The sequence below is a fragment of the Salvelinus alpinus genome, chromosome 15 (assembly GCF_045679555.1).
Source record: "Salvelinus alpinus chromosome 15, SLU_Salpinus.1, whole genome shotgun sequence".
NCBI classification, from domain to species: Eukaryota; Metazoa; Chordata; class Actinopteri; order Salmoniformes; family Salmonidae; genus Salvelinus; species Salvelinus alpinus.
Window position 1 is genome coordinate 21,025,551 of NC_092100.1, and position 20,375 is coordinate 21,045,925.

Consider the following 20,375-nt stretch of genomic DNA (forward strand, 5'->3'; position numbering starts at 1 on the left):
TTCCCATAAATACAGGTATTTTATCAACCGGCACATTTGAGTTCAGCCATAATATTTGTTGTAATATTTGTTCTATCTTTTCAGGGGGATGAAATTGAAATTGTAGCCAGCTCTGCAATGCTTGTTTGAAAAAGACAGATACTTTGAAAAAAGTATCATTTTCAATTAATTGAAAATGAGACATGGCAATCTGCACAAAGGCAAAAAGGCCATTTTTAAACAATGGATGAGCTTTTCTTAGTCATCTACTTGAGAAACATTTAGGGTTCAAATAAAACTTTTGAATGAGTAAAGCTTTTATAGAGAGGTTTAGTGCTTTTATATTTAATAATCTCAACCCACCCAATTCATATTCATTATATAGATAGGCTCGTTTTATTTTGTCTGGATTAGCATCCTAGATAAAGCAAAATATTTTTTGCTCATATGATTTGAAAAACGAATCATCAGCAGTAGGCAGCGCCATAAGTAAGTGAGTAAACTGAGATATGACTAAGGAGTTAATCAGGGCAATTTTTCCATAAATAGACAGGTATTTACCTCTCCATGGTTGCAGGATCTTGTCTATTTTTACAAGTGTTCTATTGAAATTCATTGTGGATGTCACGACTTCCGCCGAAGTCGGTCCCTCTCCTTGTTCGGGCGGCATTCGGCGGTCGACGTCACCGGTCTTCTAGCCATCGCCGATCCACCTTTCATTTTCCATTTGTTTTGTCTTGTTTTTCCACACACCTGGTATTCATTCCCTCATTACATGTCGTGTATTTAACCCTCTGTTCCCCCCATGTCTGTGTGTGTAATTGTTTATTGTCAGGTTGGCACTCTTCCGTTTGGTTTGCGCCGGGTTATATTTTACACCCATGCTTTTGACAGCCTGTACTTTGTACCTTGTTATTTTTGTACTTAGTGCTGCCTCACTTGTTCTGAGGGCATTTGTTTTTTTGTGACGCCGTTGCATTCTATTCATATATTGCCTCAGTAAAGTGCCTTGTCCACTCATCTCTGCTCTTCTGTGCCTGACTTCCAATGCACCAGCTACACCCACACCTTGACAGTGGAGAGCTTATTTATATATTTTGTGATATGAATACCGAGTATGTCTACTTCACCATCAGCCCATTTTATAGGTAAGCTGCAGGGTAATGTAAAAGTTGTATTTCTTAAGGATCCAATACGTAATATTGTACACTTATCATAATTAGGTTTTAGTCCAGAGAGTACAGAAAAGTTATCTAGATCTTTAATGAGACATTGCAGGGATCTAGCTTGCGGACTTAACATAAAACTTGAGTCATCGGCATACATGGACACCTTTGTTTTTAAGCCTTGGATTTCTAATCCTCTAATGTTGTTATTGGATCTGATTTTAATAGCTAGCATTTCGATGGCCATAACGAATAGATATGGTGACAGCGGACACCCTTGTTTAAATCCTCTTGACAATTCAAAACTCTGAGAAGTAGCCGTCATTTACTATTTTACACCTGGGGTTGCTATACATTATTTTTACCCATTTTATAAGAGAATTACCGAAATTGAAAGAATCCAGGCTTACTTTATCAAATGCCTTTTCAAAATCGGCTATAAATACCATTCCTGGCTTCTTATATGTTTCATGATGTTCTATTATTTTGCTAGTATCTTTGCATCACAACATTGAAGTGTAAGGGGCCTCCAGTTTTCTAGATAGACTGGGTCTTTATATTTGCCATCTGGGTCTTTTAATAATAGAGAAATCATACCTTCCTGCTGAGTACCTGACAGATGGTACCATTCTTTATTCATGGCTGTTCTTAGGCAAAATTGTGTTCTTAGGCAAAATTGTGAGTGAGCCCACTCCCTTGGCTGAGAAGCAACCCCACACAAGAATGGTCTCAGGATGCTTTACTGTTGGCATGACACAGGACTGATGGTAGCGCTCACCTTGTCTTCTCCGGAAAAGCTTTTTTTCCAGATGCCCCAAACAATCGGAAAGGGGATTCATCAGAGAAAATTACTTTACCCCAGTCCTCAGCAGTCCAATCCCTGTACCTTTTGCAGAATATCCGTCTGTCCCTGATGTTTTTCCTGGAGAGAAGTGGCTTCTTTGCTGTCCTTCTTGACACCAGGCCATCCTCCAAAAGTCTTTGCCTCACTGTGCGTGCAGATGCACTCACACCTGCCTGCTGCCATTCCTGAGCAAACTCTGTACTGGTGGTGCCCCGATCCCACAGCTGAATCAACTTTAGGAGACGGTCCTGGCGCTTGCTGGACTTTCTTGGGTTCCCTGAAGCCTTCTTCACAACAATTGAACCGCTCTCCTTGAAGTTCTTGATGATCTGATAAATGGTTGATTTAGGTGCAATCTTACTGGCAGCAATATCCTTGCCTGTGAAGCCCTTTTTGTGCAAAGCAATGATGACGGCACGTGATTGACAGAGGAAGGACAATGATTCCAAGCACCACCCTCCTTTTGGAGCTTCCAGTCTGTTATTCGAACTCAGTCAGCATGACAACGTGATCTCCAGCCTTGTCCTCGTCAACACACACCTGTGTTAACGAGAGAATCACTGACATGATGTCAGCTGGTCCTTTTGTGGCAGGGCTGAAATGCAGTGGAAATTCAGTTCATTTGCATGGCAAAGAGGGACTTTGCTATTAATTGCAATTCATCTGATTGCTCTTCATAACATTCTGGAGTATATGCAAATTGCCACCATACAAACTGAGGCAGCAGACTTTGAAAATTAATATTTGTGTCATTCTCAAAACTTTTGGCCACGACTGTACATTGTCATCCCTGCTAATACTATTGTCTACCTCGTAGACTTGCTCTCTCTTCCTCCCTCTCCTCTCGTCCTCAATCACCATCTCCCCAGTGGTCTCCACTTCTGACACACAGCTCCCTACAGACTCTGGTTGGCTGCCTCCCCAGCTGTAAGGCCTGGCTACACGTATGATTACACACAGCACTGTGGTCTTTCATTAAAGTACTACAACTGAGAGCATGAGTGATGGAACTTTAATATAAAGTGAGAAAGGGCAAATTGTGTGTGCGCACCACAGCAACCAGAGACAGATGGCAGCACCACACCGCACACAACTATTACATCACAAAACAGTACAGGCATGCAGACTAGCCTGACTAGCTGAGTGTCTGATGCTACAGAGCCATACATGTCCCTCAGCATGGCGGTTCATCACAGACACGTGCACACCAGGGTTTCTGTTAGGAAAACGTAGCGCCAGACATTTGACCTGCAGCATTTTAATTTACCAGACATTTGAGAAATTGACCTGACCCATATGCATTGGGTGCGTAACCTGATTAGGGCGTCAACCCACGGTGCTCAGAATGATTAACCTGATTAGATTTTAGTAGATAGTAGATTTCTGATTAGTTTACTCATTAGACTGATTTTTGGCTCCTCCTCCTCCTCCTGTACTTGCATGTGTGTTTATTAGTAGGGCTGTGACGGGTTTGGAAATGTGAGGTTATAGTATATTGGCCAGGCCAATGTACACGGTCACGACATAACAATTCTGTTTGTACACTTGTTTACATGGATATGTTTCTTTAATTAAACCTATTATAAACAAGCCATTACACTTCGTTATTATCATGGCATTTCTTATTATTATTCAGGTTATTACTTATTAATCAACAAATTTAAGAAATGCCAGGTTGGAGAGGATCTGTCACATTTTCGTATTGACACAACATTAACGGAGTCAAAATAAAGATATGCCTACCTTGTCTATTGGCTATTATCTGCATATTATTTTTTAATACAGAAGCTATTTTGATGCACAAAACCATTCAAACGAAGTCTAATTTGTTTTGTCACACATTTCCCGAAATATTCATATAATGTCACAAACCCTGAAGCAGCAGTCATTCGATGGCAGTAGCAAGTAACGACGTCGTAATGAGATTTAAAAAAAAATGTAGGTTAAACTACTGAAAATAGGCCTTTTACAAGATGAGATCATGACAGAAGCGTTTGAATCTTATTAAAGAGATTGAGTCCAGACATGCTACTTTAGGAAGTTTATGAATGGACTTAGGCTATAGGCCTATAGAGAGAATCAACGAATGCACACCCCAGTAAAAGCACCCGTCAATCAAAGCCACCAGCGTATGTCAGACAAGCAAATATTTCTCCTTTCCTTTAAAACATATTAGGCTTTCCGAAAGTAGGCAGAACATAATTAATTGAAAAGGGAAGAATGAAGGGGACAGCTATGCTGTAGTATGAAGATGAAATTGAAAAATATTAAAATATAAAAAAATACACGCAACATACACGACGATAATTATTAAGGGGGAGAGTGTTGGAAAGATTTTTCAAATACTGTGAGGAGCTATTTATTATCATTTGAATGGATGTTCAAAAAATATATATTAAAGGACTTCCTTGACTTACTGTGTGAGGTGAAGGAAAAAAAGATTTAGAAGCCCAGCTGGGCACTTTCCTACATTTGACATTTGCGAGAAGACTCCAAGGTAGTTCTATGCGTGCCCAGTCGCGCTCGCCCTGTCAACATTAACGAGACAGAAGTTGTGTTCGCGTACTCATACTAACCATGCTATTTGTGACCCACATTGAGTATGTAGTATGCTTATTGGTCATAGTATGGATAATTGTTTGTGTATTTATTTAACTAGTCAAGTCAGTTAAGAACAAATTCTTATTTTACAATGATGGTCTACCCTGTCCAAACCCTAACCTGGAAGACACTGAGCCAATTGTGCACCGCCCTATGGTACTCCCAATCACGGGTGGTTGTGATACAGCCCGGGATCGAACCAGGGTCTGTGGTGACGCCTCCAGCACTGAGATGCAGTGCCTTAGACCGCTGCACCACTCAGGAGCCCATGGATATAGTTAGTATGCCAAAAGTTCCTGGATGTCATACTACATCTGCCAAAATACGAAGTATACAAGCAGTGGACACTATTTCCGTGCTTTTAGGGCCTTGATACAATTCTAACGAAAATGAGCGTCGCTTTACAACATTTTCAAATTGAAAGAAAATGCGGGAATCGGATACAAATTCATTGCTTTAACTAATTATGACAAATATTAAGAAAATGTTGAGCAATGTAATAAAGTTACGTTACACGTTATGTTGGCTGACAATTTGTTAGCTACTCTGTCCTTACGAACCACATAGCATATCATTACAGCAGTATGTGTACCAGTATGTTAGTTAGATACCTAATGTTAGTTGGCTACTAATACATTGAACTTGTCAGTATATTAACTATATGCTATCTAACTAACTACCCAACATTTATTGTCTTGATTATTCACGTCATTCTTAGCTTAGCTACGTGATATAGTCATTGTGCGTTCTCAATGGACTTTGCTAATTCGGGTGCGTTCGTAAATTATATCTACTCCGATTTCAGAGCCCTCTCGTCTGAGTTAAAAAAAATATTTAACCTTTATTTAACCAGGTAGGCCAGTTGAGAACAAGTTCTCATTTACAACTGCGACCTGGCCAAGATAAAGCAAAGCAGTGCGACAAAAACAACACCACGGAGTTACACATGGGATAAACAAACGTAGTCAATAACACAATAGAAAAATCTATGTACAGTGTGTGCAAATTTAGAAGATTAGATAGGTAAGGCAATAAATAGGCCATAGAAGTGAAATAATTACAATTTAGTATAAACACTGGAGTGATAGATGTGAAGATGATGATGTGCAAGTAGAGATACTGGGGTGCAAAAGAGCAAAAGATAAATAACAATATGGGGATGAGGTAGTTGGGTGTGCTATTTACAGACTGGCTGTGTACAGTGATCGGTAAGCTGCTCTGACAGCTCATGCTTAAAGTTAAAGAGGGAGATATAAGTCTCCAGCTTCAGTGATTTTTGCAATTCGTTCCAGTCATTGGCTGCAGAGAACTGTAAGGAAAGGCAGGCCAAAGTGGGTGTTGGCTTTGGGGATGACCAATGAAATATACCTGCTGGAGCGCGTGCTGCGGGTGGGTGTTGCTATGGTGACCAGTGAGCTGCGATAAGGTGGGGCTTTACCTAGCAAAGACTTAAAGCAATCGGTTGAAGAGCATGCATTTAGTTTTACTAGCATTTAAGAGCAGTTGGAGGCCACGGAAGGAGTGTTGTATGGCATTGAAGCTCGTTTGGAGGTTTGTTAACAGTGTCCAAAGAAGGGCCAGATGTATACAGAATAGTGTCGTCTGTGTAGAGGTGGATCAGAGAATCACCAGCAGCAAGAGCGACATCATTGATATATACAGAGAAAAGAGTCGGCCCGAGAATTGAGCCCTGTGGCACCCCCATAGAGACTGCCAGAGGTCCGGACAACAGGCCCTCCGATTTGCCACACTGAACTCTATCTGAAAAGTAGTTGGTGAACCAGGCGAGGCAGTCATTTGAGAAACCATGGCTATTGAGTCTGCCGATAAGAATGCGGCGATTGACAGAGTCGAAAGCCTTGGCCAGGTCGAAGAAGACGGCTGCACAGTACTGTCTTTTATCGATGGCGGTTATGATATCGTTTAGAACCTTGAGCGTGGTTGAGGTGCACCCATGACCAGCTCGGAAACCAGATTGCATAGTTGAGAAGGTACGGTGGGAATCAAAATGGTCGGTGATCTGTTAACTTGGCTTTCAAAGATTTTAGAAAGGCAGGGCAGGATGGATATAGGTCTATAACAGTCTGGGTCTAGAGTGTCTCCCCCTTTTGAAGAGAGGGATGACCGCTGCAGCTTTCCAATCTTTGGGGATCTCAGACGATACGAAAGAGAGTTTGAACCGGCTAGTAATAGGGGTTGCATCAATTTCGGTGGGTAATTTTAGAAAGAGAGGGTCCAGATTGTCTAGCCCAGTTGATTTGTAGGGATCCAGATTTTGCATCTCTCTCAGAACATCAGCTGTCTGGATTTGGGTGGGTGCTCTTATTCTCTATGGACTTTAGTGTCCCAGTGTCCCTTTTTGGAATTAGTGCTGCAGGATGCAAATTTCTGTTTAATAGAGCTAGCTTTCCTAACTGACTGTGTATATTGGTTCCTGACTTCCCTGAAAAGTTGCATATCGCGGGGGCTATTCGATGCTAATGCAGAACGCCACAGGATGTGTTTGTGCTGCTCAAGGGCAGTTAAGTCTGGGGTGAACCAAGGGCTAGATCTGTTCTTAGTTCTACAGTTTTTTAATGGGGCATGCTTATTTAAGATGGTGAGGAAAGCACTTTTAAAGATCCTCTACTGACGGGATGAGGTCAATATCCTTCCAGGATACCAAGGCCAGGTCGATTAGGAAGGCTGAAGTGTTTTAGGGAGTGTTTGACAGTGATGAGGGGTGGTCATTTGACCGCGGACTCATTACAGACGCAGGCAATGAGGCACTGATCTCTGAGATCCTGGTTGAAGACAGCAGAGGTGTATTTAGAGGGAAAGTTGGTCAGGATGATATCTAAGAGGGTGCCCATGGTTACGGATTTAGGGTTGTACCCGGTAGGTTCCTTGATCATTTGTGTGAGATTGAGGGCATCTAGCTTAGATTGTCGGACGGCCGGGGTGTTAGGCATATCCCAGTTTAGGTCACCTAACAGTACGAATTCTGAAGATAGATGGGGGGCAATCAATTCACATATGGTATCCAGGGCACAGCTGGGGGCTGAGGGGGGGTCTATAAACAAGCGGCAACGGTGAGAGACTTGTTTCTGGTAAGGTGGATTTTTCTTTTAAAGTAGAAGCTCAAATTGTTTGGGCACAGACCTGGATAGTATGACAGAACTCTGCAGGCGATCTCTGCAGTAGATTGCAACTCCGCCCCCTTTGGCAGTTCTATCTTGTCGGAAAATGTTGTACAGAAGTCAACAAATGAGAGCGCCTGGGGAATAGGTGTGGTGCTGGGAACTGCAGGCCCTGGGTTAACCTCTACATCACCAGAGGAACAAAGGAGGAGTAGGATAAGGGTACGGCTAAAGGCTATAAGAACTGGTCGTCTAGTGCGTTCGGAACAGAGAGTAAAAGGAGCAGATTTCTGGGCGTCGTAGAATAGATTCCGGGCATAATCATCCACCTCTGGCCTGCTCGCCTCCCTACCTCTGAGGAAGTACAGTTCCCGCTCAGCCCAGTCAAAACTGTTCGCTGCTCTGGCACCCCAATGGTGGAACTAACTCCCTCACGACGCCAGGTCAGCGGGTCAATCACCACCTTCCGGAGACACTTGAAACCCCACCTCTTTAAGGAATACCTAGGATAGGATAAAGTAATCCTTCTAACCCCCCCCCCCCTTAAAAGAGTTAGATGCACTATTGTAAAGTGGTTGTTCCACTGGATATCATAAGGTGAATGCACCAATTTGTAAGTCGCTCTGGATAAGAGCGTCTGCTAAATGACTTAAATGTAAATGTAATTAGGGCGTCCACCCACGGTGCTCAGAATGATTAACCTGATTAGGGCGTCCACCCACGGTGCTCAGAATGATTAACCTGATTAGGGCGTCCACCCACGGTGCTCAGAATGATTAACCTGATTAGGGCGTCCACCCACGGTGCTCAGAATGATTAACCTGATTAGGGCGTCCACCCACGGTGCTCAGAATGATTAACCTGATTAGGGCGTCCACCCACGGTGCTCAGAATGATTAACCTGATTAGGGCGTCCACCCACGGTGCTCAGAATGATTAACCTGATTAGGGCGTCAACCCACGGTGCTCAGAATGACTGAAATCACATGCAGATTATGGTAATTCATGCAGAACATACAGAACATGCAACTCGAGGATGTAACGCATATGTCCTTCTTACCGAATTCTGATGTGCACTTTGAGATGTTACAATAACGATCCACATTTACTTTCCCTCAGCCAACAAGACGAGTAACGAACAGCAAAATCACAAACCTATGTCAATCTTACTATCCTCCATAGTAGAAAAGTATACCTATTCTATTGGTCAGCTTGTCATTCTGTGCGAGAACGAAATAGCCTACCTAAAACAGACTCTGGGACAGTTGTGGGACAATAGATCCCAAACTCATACAACCAGTAGACCTATGCATTACAACAAACATCTACAGATAAAGGCTGATGCAACAGAAGAGGAAGTTTAGCTTAAAATGTTGATAAACTATTATTTCTTCACATTATAAGCACAGCAATGCCCACTAGGCAGTAGGCTACACTCCAATGACAAGAGGAACACCTATGTGGGAATGCTGTTCATTGACTACAACTCAGCGTTCAACACCATAGTCCCCTCCAAGCTCATCACTAAGCTCAGGACCCTGGGACTGAACACCATTTTTGCAACTGGATCCTGTACTTCCGGACGGGCCGCCCCCAGGTGGTGAGGGTAGGCAACAATACATCCGCCACGCTGACCCTCAACACGAGGGCCCCTTAGGAGTGTGGGCTTAGTCCCCTCCTGTACGCTCTGTTTACCCATGACTGTGTGGCTGCACACGACTCCAACACCATCATTAAATTGGATGACGACACAACGCTGGTAGACCTGAACACTGACAACAATGAAACAGCACACCTGGCAGTGTGATGCCAGGACAACAACCTCTCCCTCAACATCAGCAAGACAAAGGAGCTGATCGTGGACTACAGGAAACGGAGGTGCGAGCACACCCCCATCCACATCAACGGGGCTGTAGTGGAGCAGGTCGAGAGCTTCATGTTCCTCGGTGTCCACATCACTAAGGAATTAACATGGTCCACACACACCTACACAGTCGTGAAGAAGGCACGCCAACGCCTTTTCCCCCTCAGGAGGCTGAAAAGATTTGTCATGGGCCCTCAGATCCTCAAAAAGTTATGCAGCTGCATCATTGAGAGCATCTTGACTGGCTGCATCACTGCTTGGTATGGCAACTGCTTGGCATCCGAACGCAAGGCGCTACAGAGGGTAGTGCGTACAGACCAGTACATCATACTGCCATCCAGGACCTCTATACCAGGCAGTGTCAGATGAAGGCCCTAAAAATTGTCAAAGACTCCAGCCACCCAAGTCATAGACTGTTCTCTCTGCAACCGCACAGCAAGTGGTAACGATGCACCATCTGGAACCAACAGGACCCTGAACAGCTTCTTCCCCCAAGACCCTGAACAGCTTCTTCCCCCAAGACCCTGAACAGCTTCTTCCCCCAAGACCCTGAACAGCTTCTACCCCCAAGACCCTGAACAGCTTCTTCCCCCAAGACCCTGAACAGCTTCTTCCCCCAAGACCCTGAACAGCTTCTTCCCCCAAGACCCTGAACAGCTTCTTCCCCCAAGACCCTGAACAGCTTCTTCCCCCAAGACCCTGAACAGCTTCTTCCCCCAAGACCCTGAACAGCTTCTACCCCCAAGCCATAATTAGTTAACCAAATAGCTACCCGGAATATCTGCATTGACCCCTTTTGAACTCGTTTGACTCATCACATATGCTGCTGCCACTGCTTATTATCTATCCTGTTGCATAGTCACTTTAATCGCTATCTATATGTACAAATCTACCTCAATTACCTCGTACCCCTGCACATTGACTCGATACTGGTACCCTGTGTATACAGCCAAGTTATCATTACTCATTGTGTATTTATTCCTTGTGTCATCCTTTTTATATTATGAAAGAAAGTGTCCCCTCTGCATTGTTGGGAAGGGCCCATAAGAAAGCATTTCTCTGTTAGTCTACACCTGTTGTATATGAAGCATGTGACAAATAAAATGTATTTAGATTTGTATGTTCGTTCCATAATGCTATTAGCGGGAATACAATAGTCAAAAGTGCACCGTAATGTGAGAGAGCTCATGTGACAAATATGAAAATATCCATTAGATATGTTGAAAGAGGGGAGATCTAAATATGCAACAACTAGCATAATATGACTAGGATTGTGCCTTTGTGTCACGTGTGCTCCCTCTCCGGCCTCTAGGTCACCAGGCTGCTCGTTATGGCGCACAACCGTCACCATCGTCACGCGCACCTGCGCGTCGTCAGACTCACCTGGACTCCATCACTTCCTTAATTACCTTCCCTATATATGTCTCTCCCTTTGCTTCCTTTCCCAGGCGTCATTGTTTCTGTTTCAGATTCATGTCTGTGCGTTGTTTCGTTTATTGATTAAATCACTCACTTCCCGACTCTCAGCGCACATCGTTACATTTTGGCTAATAGACAATGAAATAAATTTGATTTGAAAAACAATAGAACATGAGAGAATAGGCTACTAGTTTCAATGGAAGTCTTTATAAAATAATTGCCTCCACATTTCTATGGTGGGATTTTGGCTAGGCTACTTTGAAGCAAGGAAAGACATGCCTCATATGTAGTAAAACGTTCACGTTTCAAACAATTAAGTAAATGTTTTCAAATTGCATGCTGCCTCCAGCTCATTGCAGGCTGTCCCGTGACACACTGAAGCCTGTATACCATTGTCTATGCACTTGAACAGTGAATGGGAAGCGCACTTCAATTTCCAGCTCAGAAATAAAATAAATACAAAATTTGCATTTAGAATTGTTGCTCATTGATTGGGCTTCTAAAAGTAAGTTTCACTCCAGCAGCAACAGGAACTGTAGCAGAAAGCTAGGTTATGTATCTGTATGCTGTGCATGTGTGAAAAATAAGATATATAATGACTAACGAAAATACTCAAGCGCCAATTTAATTCCACAAAATTATGCAAATTACCTAAAGACCGATAAGCATGGCCAGTAAAATGTATTTACATCGACTGGTATTTACATCAATTAAAAGGCTAAAAAGCATTCTTCACAATGGTATTATTTTTCTTCTTAATACCGGCTAACAAAAACCCTTGTGGACACACACAACAAGCTCGCACGCACACACATGCACACACACAGGCACCTCAATTATTTCCTCTGACACTTGGATGGTAGGAAGACCAGAAATAGAAAAAGGAGGTAGGGATGTAGAGAGGGAACAAAGTAAAGTAAGCAGAAGCAGAAACAGACTCCTGGCAGAGAATGTCCCTCTTTGGGGAATGACAAAGAAACAGGAAACACACCTCCCTCCTTGCTTCGTGCCTGTGGCTCCTTGCTTCGTGCCTGTGGCTCCTTGCTTCATGCCTGTGGCTCCTTGCTTCGTGCCTGTGGCTCTCTGTGTGTGACAGAGACAGAGTACCTATGAAACCGACTACTGTTCAATAGGATCATATTCACCCTGAGACAAACATTTAACTAATCACCTGTCACATGTCCCATTGAGCACAGACTCACCTCCACACCAACAATGGCTATGGATTCAATCATCCAATCATAGGTGTGTTCTCAACAGTCTCTTTCCTTTTACACTACAGTAGGAAAACTAACTATTGATTTTACTTAGAAATTAAAGTTTGCAAGGAAAATTTGGCAATTTGGCAAAACTGTTTGGAGAAACCTTACACACTATCCATTTGTACGTTTCTGATAACTCGTTGCTTTGTCCAAAACTCGTTACAACAGACCTTGATAGTGTGCTAGATAGAGGATAACACAAAGATAGACTCTCTCTCTCTCACTGAGGAGTCAAGGGAAAGCATTATTCAGTGGCTGTCAGTGTGTGTGTGTGTGTGTGTGTGTGTGCGTGCATGCCTGCCTGCCTGCCTGCCTGCCTGCCTGCCTGCATGCATTTGTGTGTGTACAGTCACTCAGCCAGTGGGAAGCGGGGGAGGGGAGGGGTGAGGGGAGATTGTTCAGCTTATTTTCCTCCTCGTTAGTCCTCCCTCCAACCATCATGATCCATCACGCTCGCTCACCCACTCCATTACTCCATGAGGACACTTCCTCTCAGCCCTGCTGCTGGAACAAGTCCTCTGAGAGGTGCAGAGGGGAGACCTGCCTTATCACTCTTCATAGAACACCCGCATCTTAACACACACACACTCCAGGTCAGCCTACACAGGGCCATTGGTCACACCGGTGGTGACAGAGCCCATCAGAGTAAATGAAGAAATAGCTAAATGACATTTAGTTACCTTACTGGGCTCTGCTCTACCCTTTCCCTGCTCTCCAAGTGTACACACACACACACACACACACACACACACACACACACACACACACACACACACACACACACACACACACACACACACACACACACACACACACACACACACACACACACACACACACACACACACACACACACACACACACACACACACACACACATGCACACACACACAACCTGCATTAACATGGCAGGGCAATATCTTTTCATTAGGTCCAACACCATTATTGTATTATCAAACCCCCTCTAACTGCAGCACCTAACTACAGCCAAGAGAGAGAGAAGGAAAGATAAAAGAAAGAGCGACAGAAAGAGAAAGAGAGATGGTACAGAGAGAGAGAGCGAGAGAGAGAGAGGAAAAGAAAGAGAGTGGGGAGGAGAAGAGAGAGAGCGAGAAAGAGAGAGAAGCAACCCCCTCCTCTAAAGATCTAAATGTCCTCCAGTCTCACAGGACTGCAGAGAATTGAATGAACCCCTTCCAATGTTGTATTTATAAAGATGAATTGGAAGAGGAGAGAAGCCAGTCAACAAAACTCAGGTTATATCCAGACGTCCTACAAATGTTATTTGTAGGAAAAACATATGCTGAGGAAATACAGAAGAGGCAACACAGTATGGTCCATAGGAAATCATATTGATGCCATCCATCATGGCCCTTATTGATGTGCTTCTTTGATTTTAGCCGTGTATAGATATATATAATAGTGTTTGTCCTCTACCATTCATCCCAGCACGAGGGGACTAATTAAGCAATAAGTCCCAAGGAGGTGTGGTATATGGCCAATATACCACGGCTAAGGGCTGCTCTTATGCACAACGCAACTTGGAGTGCCTGGATACAGCCCTTAGCTGTGGTATATTGGCCATATACCACAAACCCCTGAGGTGCCTTATTGCTATTATAAACTGGTTACCAACGTAATTCGTTTTTTTTTCATACCCGTGGTATTTGGTCTTATATACCACAACTTTCAGCCAATCAGCATTCAGGGCTCAAACTACCCAGTTTATAATGAGGAGTATAGCACCAGGTCACCTTGGGCTCCCAACAACAAACCAACCAAATTCCAACCGCATCCAAGCCTCTCAGCTCGTTAGCGCCAGTCTATATAAAAACACTATACGCTCACCCACCTCTGTTTATGAGGTATTTTTAGAGACAACCAAAGACAAATGGGCAAATTGGCATTTCCCTTTACAGTAAGCGTTCCTCTCAGTCTCAGGCCAGGCCCTAGTCTCTGATCCTCACTGTAGTTAATGATGCCTGCCGGTATTCAAACACTACTGTAGAGATCAAGTTGAGCAATTAAACATACAGCTGTTCCATCTTGAAGTGCCTGTTTAGCCCTCTGCCATCCCCTTCTAGTCGGCCTGCCACTTTAGTGAGAAGAGAAGCACAGTCTTCTTTTGCTGAGTGTGCATGTGTTGGTGCCGGGGCGAGCAGGGGGCGAAGGGGTGGAGCACTTTGAGACTGCTGACCTTTTAAAACAACGCAGCGAATAAAACGACAGCGAGATGAATTGTATATTCATACATTCTCCAGACATGTCGACTCACATATATAAATGTACTTTTCTCCTATTCACCCTCATAATGTTGAAGTATAAGCCATTCAGGCTATTCTAGTGAGGAAAGGGTGGCCTTTGGAGGTTATAAATTGTCTGTGGGTTCCCTGGAAGACATTCCTCACCGTGATACAGCCCAGGCAGAGAGAGGAGGACAAATCTGTTCTAGACAGGAGCACAATGGCTAAGCGTTTTCCTTTTACAAAGTCCACTCTGTTATCCCACAGATGCATCATGCAGACTACTCGAAGCATAAACATGATCAGTCAATTCCAATTAGTGTTTGGATCAGTTATGAGACAAATGTATTACAACATGAACATATCCCGTGCTGGGCTGGTGTTGTGCTAGACTCAGGGTCATCTGGTGAGAGAGGACAGCAACACACTACAACCCAGCGGGGGAGATAATCTAGTTCAGAACGGCTGCTTCCACTCCAGGATGCTTATGTAATATTACTGATTGTCTGAGCCGTCAGTGTGTGTCGCACCGCAGGGAGCCTGTGGCCTTCCATAAAGAGCCCATGCTGCTGATGAAGTAATATTACACTCTTTGAGGTTACTCCATGCTGGCAGAGAAAACAGCCACCTCTAAGAGGGTGGGATGCAGGCACTACAAATTTAGAAGTCTCTCATTGGCACACACACACACACACACACACAGCCTACAGTAAATCAACACACACACATAGACACTAACACTCAAATTCTTTCTTTCTCTCACTTCATCCATTCTGCGTTTCTATTCATCTCAATTTCACTGTGAAAAAGCAGAACAAGACCCAGAAAAGACTCTGTCACTCCAACCCTGCGTACCTACGAGACTGCCAGGGTGAAGGGCAGCCTTAGAACACCCACTCTCCCCAGCAGTCACAGAGAATAAGACTCAGTCCAGTCAAACCCACCTGGAATAAATCTTTAATTTACATCCCAAATCACACCATGAAATATTCAGTGAGACGAGGGCTTTCCAAAGTGGCAGTGAGTGAGGTAGCGTCCGACAGGGCTCCCTCTGCCGGGGCCCCCAGCCACTCATCACAGACCCCCCACGTCAGCGGAACTGCCAGACGTGTGTATGGAGCTGAGACACCACTGAGGAAGAGGCGGCCGGAGGCGGGGCGAAAGAAGAAGAGCTGAATGCTAATCCCTGTGATTCACGTCTGTATTCATGAAGGAAAGCGGACGATAGTCGGCCAGGCAGACGAACATCAATCAGAGGTATCTAGGAGGGAGCGGGTGGCAGGGTGGGCAGGAATATGAAGATGTCAGCACTCCCAAAGTCAGAGGACAGCACTTTCCTCTGTTCTGGTCCGCTGTGGGGATCAGGGAATATCAACACATATATTACACGCTCTGCAGAGCACCAACAATACAGAGTCCGCAAAGTCAAAACTAAAAATGTCCAAAGGAAAGGTTGGTAAAGGTTAGAGCAACTCTAAGACAGGATATCATACAATACATTTCAGTCTGTGATAAGAAGACGTGCTGACAGACTGGGACCGGAACGTCCCTCTTTTCTTATCTCTGGCCACAAAGTTACAAAGTCTTTGAAATGAAATTAAGTGAAAGGGCAGTAGAGGACTAAAAATGCTAATTGTCCGGTCAAACTGGTAGCTGGGCTATACAATACATGCTAACTGTCCAGATCCAATTCACAACAGAAGGCATAAATTGAGCACTATAGAATGGATTAAGCAAGGAAGTGAAGTCCCCAAACACAGGATGTTGGTAAAGTCAGAGAGTCAGTAAAACTGATCTCTGGGCTAGGGAAATCCTCAAGCATCTCCGAATAATATTTCTCAAAGAAAAGCAGCCCAAACACATTTAGAGAAGAAAGGGAGAGTTTAACAGAATATCTCCTAACTGTCAGCAGATTCTAGTCCAAGAAGGCATTGTGCCACAACACAAAGGCAAGTTTAATAGGTCCGGTTTGAGAGGTTAAAGGGCTATCTGTAATGGTACTCCACACGCTCAGATGAAGAGAGGAGATCATAAAACCTGTCCCAGTGTCAATTATCAAATGGCTCCAGAATATAGGGACGATGAATATTTGAAGAGCGATCTCGGCAGGAAATCGAAACCCTGTGTTTGTTTCCCAATCGAGGTTAGAGTTCCATGACCGACGGCTCTGTTCTCTTCCATTCAAATAACTGTAGATGCAGATACGGCTGATGGAAACAGTACGTGCAGCTGCTGGCAGCTACGGCCTTTTGGGAGATGCCAGCTTCTGTTCGAAGGAATAAAGGATGTTAGACATTCAAAACGCAGTGTGTGGCCACATCTGAACTGGCACTCAAAATTGAATCCCACCACAGCGTGACATTTTCATCATGTTAGGAGCTAGCAAGCTACTGTAAGGCAGGTTTACTCTATAACACAGTTCCTATGTATACATAAGCATTGAGAGCAATAGTGAGAGATGATAAGGGCTATGAAGTGGATAATAGCAGGAGTTTGGTCACCCTGTAGCACTTGACAAGGACATGAGTGCTTTATTAGTGTTAATCCCACAGGTTTCCTCCTTGTCGCTCCTCAGATTACTGGTGTAGATCATCATTACCATATCAGACTAAAGAAAAGAAGCCTCTGATTACTCATTACAGTCAACCAGCTTCATAATAAGCCAGGAGGATGGTAATACAATGCAACACAATTCAGATAAAGCATTGGAGGCTGTAGGTCACTCACACCCAGCACAGATTTCCTCAACTCAAATCGCTCTTGGACTCCGGCAACACACTGAGGCAATAGATGTCCGTTCTGTATGCACAGCGGGGATAGCCAATAGCACTTCCCTGATACAGCTGGCCATGCTGTATACAATAACACACAGAGGACAAAATGAAAGATACAGTATACACATAAGCAGCTGCTCCTAGATCAGTGTTGGGGAGTAGTGAACTACATGTTATCAAACTAGAAATGTAACTACATGTTGCAATAGCTTGGATTAAAATCTAGGTAGTGTTTTGAGTAGTTAATTACTTGTTTTGCCATGTAGCGTTGTAGCTAACTATTGAAACTACACACTACTTTTTTGGCTAAAATAAAATATGGGTGAATTAGGCAATAATTTATTTTCATTTTCGACATCAGACCTGCTTAATTCTCACTTGAAACATAGTTTTTGTGTTTAATAGGCTAAATGACACATTCTGTTCACATCTGACTCCAGTGATCTGTTCTGAAATTTGGAGTTTATGACATTTCAGATGTAGATCATTTATCACTAAGAAGTTTGGTTTAGCTGTAGTGTATCTTAACTTGTGAAGTAATTGGTAGCTTGGTAAACTGTATTTTCCCGAGTAGCTTACCCAACACTGCTGCTAGTGTTTCCTATTAACATCAATTATGAACTGGGCAGAGAGCATCAAGCTGGACATAATGAGGTTCAAATGAAACACGTAGTCTTATTGCCAGTTCTAATCTGTTGGTTTTGATTGGTCAAACCACACCTAATAGCTCTTTGGGAGGTGGATTATCTTTATAGCACCATAGATATCTACAAATATTCATTTCATTCAGGTTTTCTATTCTGGCTTGCCTGAAACAAAAAAGAACCTGGAAAAATGTCTAGTTGCTAACACACGCTGTCATACAATTTCCTGACATATTGGTCCACCTCATATGGGAAGCTGCAGGTAATTGCATGGTTTCAAATAACTCAAGGCTAACAGTGTTGGAAAACAGTGTGACTGTTGTTGTTTTTTGTTAGTGTGCTCACTGCTCCCTAACAGTCAAGTTATACACTTGTTACATGATGTATTACAGAAATATGACATTGTTGGACATTGTTATTCAGATGAAGTCTGTTCAATGTACCTGTGAATATCCAAATAGATCCCTGAATCTAGTGTTCTCTTTTTAAACTCGAAAATGAACCATGCTCATTACTCTGGTGTGATATTAAATCATGTTTAATCACCTTGACACAAAACAATGATGTACAGTTTGTTAGGTCCAAGAAAGCATACTGCTTTTACCATAATGAAAAAACATAATAATCCAAAAAGCAATGTATAAACAATTGCACATTATTATCATAATAAATAATAATGACTGAGAGTAACATTTTGTTTTGCTGAATAATATTGTGCCAAGACAGTAGGCTATTTCTAGGGAGTTTTTCCTAGCCACCGTGCTTCTACACCTGCATTGCTTGTGTAACAGTATAACTTTAGTACGTCCCCTCGCCCCGACACGGGCGCGAACCAGGGACCCTCTGCACACATCAACAACTGACACCCACGAAGCATCGTTACCCATCGCTCCACAAAAGCCGCGGCCCTTGCAGAGCAAGGGGAAACCCTACTTAAGTCTCAGAGCAAGTGACGTAACTGATTGAAACGCTACTAGCGCGTACCCGCTAACTAGCTAGCCATTTCACATCCGTTACACTTGCTGTTTGGGGTTTTAGGCTGGGTTTCTGTACACCACTTCGAGATATTAGCTGATGTACGAAGGGCTATATAAAATAAACTTGATTGATTGATTGATTGCTATTCCCAATATTCTGCTCCAGTCAAGAGCATTCACAGAAATGTTTATTGCAGCACTTTGGCAAAGGTAGGCCTACTATGAGTAGCTAATGTGTCTTGGCATTTGGTTGAATTCACATTCTGTATTGACTATTGAGAACCACATTGACCGATTGACGAAACACGGTAGAAGCGATTTTTTTTTGCATTCGTTTTGTGGAGAGAAACAGCTGACTATATGGCGCGTAATCTATTGTAATCTATGCTTTCTTGGACCTAACAAACTGTACATCATTGTTTTGTGTCAAGGTGATTAAACATGATTTAATATCACACCAGAGTACTGAGCATGGATCATTTTCGAGTTTGATGCAACACGGCAGAAGCGATTTTTTTTTGCATTCGTTTTGTAGAGAGAAACAGCTGACTATATGGCGCGTAATCTATAGTATCATATAAATCATTAAAAATACTGATACATTTTTTTGTTTTTTTATCTGTAAAATGTTCAGTATTATTTTACAAAAGATGGACACTTATTGACATGCAAATGCATTTATAACCCTGTGCCTTAACATTCATTTCCACATTACTACAGTATTTCCAAAGTCACTTCGGAAACACAGACTGACATGACCTGGTAAACTACTTTTACGCGCGCCTCAAAACCTTGCCTAAGCAAGCTGATAAGAAACAATGTCACGAAAATCATTCCTCAAAACTGTATGGTAATAGTGTTCACAAACCTGAGTTCTTGAGGGGTGACAACACGTCGTTCTCGTTAGAAGAGACAGGGTTGGTCAAACTTCGTGCTCTATGATGTGCGCTCTTGCTGGTAGCATGTGTTGCTCATGCGCTCTCCCGCCGGGGCGACTATTTGATGAGGGCTATTGCGCGAGTCTCTTAAAGCACCCCCACCCTCCTCTCTCTCTGGGAGACAGTCATCCAATCAGAAAAAAATACAACATCACACAATACAGTAACACAAGTAATGCCTATGATAGTACTGTAATTCGAGCATGTACTTTATGTGCACATCATTTTTTATACAATAAAAATAGGCAAACTATAAACAATGTTAAATCTGATTATTAATGTATAGGCCTACAGGTGACTTTGGATCTGATGATGATACATCATACTAAAGTGTGATGACAAATGCATGTTTTCCATTCCATGGAGCACACCAATGCCAGCAGCTGTGTTCCTTTGACACCTCATAAGGATTCAAAACATAGAGGTGTAATCAATGTACTTAACCCTAAGCCCCTTTAGCATCGAAAATATTCACATTACTCCAGCCCTCTATTTTTAGGACTCCCCCATGAGTCATTGTATAATTTGAACACTGCTTGCATCAT

The 20,375-nt window shown here is 43.1% G+C and overlaps 1 protein-coding gene across 1 annotated transcript in view; it reads right to left on the reverse strand.

The window, feature by feature from the left end:
- LOC139539697 (cortexin-1-like) overlaps positions 1-19,881 on the reverse strand; it is a 29,142-nt gene extending 9,261 nt beyond the window's left edge. Inside the window, exons 1-2 of the mRNA XM_071342881.1 lie at positions 19,761-19,881; positions 11,984-12,075 (exon numbers count right to left, since the gene is read on the reverse strand). The gene's annotated coding sequence lies outside the window, so the exon portion shown is untranslated. The remainder of the gene's footprint in view (positions 1-11,983; positions 12,076-19,760) is intronic.
- Positions 19,882-20,375: the final 494 nt, after the last annotated feature.